The sequence below is a fragment of the Schistocerca americana genome, chromosome X, assembly GCF_021461395.2.
Source record: "Schistocerca americana isolate TAMUIC-IGC-003095 chromosome X, iqSchAmer2.1, whole genome shotgun sequence".
NCBI lineage: Eukaryota > Metazoa > Arthropoda > Insecta > Orthoptera > Acrididae > Schistocerca > Schistocerca americana.
The window spans coordinates 672,981,328-672,984,577 of record NC_060130.1 but is presented as its reverse complement, the minus strand read 5'-3'; positions in this window follow the sequence as shown (position 1 = coordinate 672,984,577).

The following is a 3,250-nucleotide window of genomic DNA, read 5'->3' as shown; positions in this document are numbered from 1 at the left end:
TCAGGATTTCCTAGAAGAAAGAACACAACATGTCATTCTTAACGGTTCAAAATCTGCAGATGTAGAGGTAATTTCGGGAGTACCGCAGGGAAGCGTGATAGGACCTTTATTGTTTACAATATACATAAATGACTTAGTTGACAACATCGGTAGCTCCGTGAGGCTATTTGCAGATGACACGGTTGTCTACAAGAAAGTAGCAACATCAGAAGACTCGTACGTACTCCAGGAGGACCTGCAGAGGATTAATGCATGGTGCGACAGCTGGCAGCTTTCCCTAAACGTAGATAAATGTAATATAATGCGCATACATAGGGGCAGAAATCCATTCCAGTACGACTATGCCATAGGTGGTAAATCATTGGAAGCGGTAACGACCGTAAAATACTTAGGAGTTACTATCCGGAGCGATCTGAAGTGGAATGATCACATAAAACAAATAGTGGGAAAAGCAGGCGCCAGGTTGAGATTCATAGGAAGAATTCTAAGAAAATGTGACTCATCGACGAAAGAAGTAGCTTACAATACGCTTGTTCGTCCGATTCTTGAGTATTGCTCATCAGTATGGGACCCTTACCAGGTTGGATTAATAGAAGAGATAGACATGATCCAGCGAAAAGCAGCGCGATTCGTCATGGGGACATTCAGTCAGCGCGAGAGCGTTACGGAGATGCTGAACAAGCTCCAGTGGCGGACACTTCAAGAAAGGCGTTACGCAATACGGAGAGGTTTATTATCGAAATTACGAGAGAGCACATTCCGGGAAGAGATGGGCAACATATTACTACCGCCCACATATATCTCGCGTAATGATCACAACGAAAAGATCCGAGAAATTAGAGCAAATACGGAGACTTACAAGCAGTCGTTCTTCCCACGCACAATTCGTGAATGGAACAGGGAAGGGGGGATCAGATAGTGGTACAGTAAGTACCCTCCGCCACACACCGTAAGGTGGCTCGCGGAGTATAGATGTAGATGTAGATGTAATGATTTGGGTAGGCATATCGTGGTACTCCATGGACGCCATGGTTACACTGCAAGGTCGCATTACTGTCGACGATTATGTGATCATTTTGGGTGATCAGGTCCATCCAATGACACAATGTTTGTTTAGAAATGGTGTTGCTGTGTTCCAAGACGACAGGGCGCCTGTTCACACAGCCAGATGGACTGTCGCCTCTTCCCGCGCACCATAGTCACCAGACCTCAGTATTATTGAGCCTTTGTGGTCTGCGTGGGAGAGAAGGTTGCTTGAGCGCTATCCACCTCCATCATCTTTACCTGTACTTGCGACTATTTTGGAGGAAAACTGGTATAAAATTCCTTTAAAAACCATATACCATATATGTTCATAGACGACTAGAAATGTTTTGTACGAAAACGGTCTTTCTAAACTGTATTAGGCATGGCAATGTGTTGTGTTTCCACAGTTTTGTCTCCCCGCCCCCGCCCCAAGCCGCCCCCCTCCCCTCTGTATATTTCATGCTGCGTAAAGAACGGCGTCAGTAAACCACGAGATGGTGGAGATACTATTTTATTGTTTGTAACTTGTCGACAGGAATGTGAAATTTTACGGAATGTGTACTGACCAGCCAACATAGCTACTGCTATGAACTTATCGGTAGGGCATTCGTGATATGATCCTGTTGCTCGAGCAGGAAGCTTGGAGTTCCTGCTGGCTACGGCACGTGATACTACGAGGAGAATCTGTCTGCTGCTGAAGAACTTTTCAATAAGCAGTCTATGTTTAACCATGAAGTAGAATTTGTTCATTTATTATGGGCTGTAGCGGAGCGGACATCTCACCGTTATTCCGGGCCGTAGTGACAACACACCTACTAAAGTTCTGCGTCTTATGTTCTCTACATCTACATCTGCATGGCTACTCTGCAATTCACATTTAAGTGCTTGGCAGAGGGTTCATCGAACCACAATCATACTATCTCTCTACCATTCCACTCCCAAACAGCGCGCGGGAAAAACGAACACCTAAACCTTCCTGTTCGAGCTCTGATTTCCCTTATTTTATTTTGATGATCATTCCTACCTATGTAGGTTGGGCTCAACAAAATATTTTCGCATTCGGAAGAGAAAGTTGGTGACTGAAATTTCGTAAATAGATCTCGCCGCGACAAAAAACGTCTTTGCTTTAATGACTTCCATCCCAATTCGCGTACCATATCTGCCACACTCTCTCCCCTATTACGTGATAATACAAAACGAGCCACCCTTTTTTGCACCCTTTCGATGTCCTCCGTCAATCCCACCTGGTAAGGGTCCCACACCGCGCAGCAATATTCTAACAGAAGACGGACGAGTGTGGTATAAGCTGTCTCTTTAGTGGACTTGTTGCATCTTCTAAGTGTCCTGCCAATGAAACGCAATCTTTGGCTCGCCTTCCCCACAATATTATCTATGTGGTCTTTCCAACTGAAGTTGTTCGTAATTTTAACACCCAGGTACTTAGTTGAATTGGAAGCCTTGAGAATTGTACTATTTATCGAGTAATCGAATTCCAACAGATTTCTTTTGGAACTCATGTGGATCACCTCACACTTATCGTTATTTAGTGTCAACTGCCACCTGCCACACCATACAGCAATCTTTTCTGAATGGCTTTGCAACTGATGCTGGTCTGCGGATGACCTTACTAGACGGTAAATTACAGCATCATCTGCGAACAACCTAAGAGAACTGCTCAGGTTGTCACCCAGGTCATTTATATAGATCAGGAACAGCAGAGGTCCCAGGACGCTTCCCTGGGGAACACCTGATATCACTTCAGTTTTACTCGATGATTTGCCGTCTATTACTACGAACTGCGGCCTTCCTGACAGGAAATCACGAATCCAGTCGCACAACTGAGACGATACCCCATAGTCCCGCAGCTTGATTAGAAGTCGCTTGTGAGGAACGGTGTCAAAAGCTTTCCGGAAATCCGGAAATACGGAATCAACCTGAGATCCCCCGTCGACAGCGGCTATTACTTCGTGCGAATAAAGAGCTAGCTGCGTTGCACAAGAACGATGTTTTCTGAAACCATGCTGATTACGTATCAATAGATCGTTCCCTTCGAGATGATTCATAATGTCTGAATACAGTATATGCTCCAAACCCCTACTGCAAACCGACGTCAATGATATAGGTCTGTAGTTCGGTGGATTACTCCTACTACCCTTCGTAAACACTGGTGCGACCTGCGCAATTTTCCAATCTGTAGGTACAGATCTATCGGTGAGCGAACGGT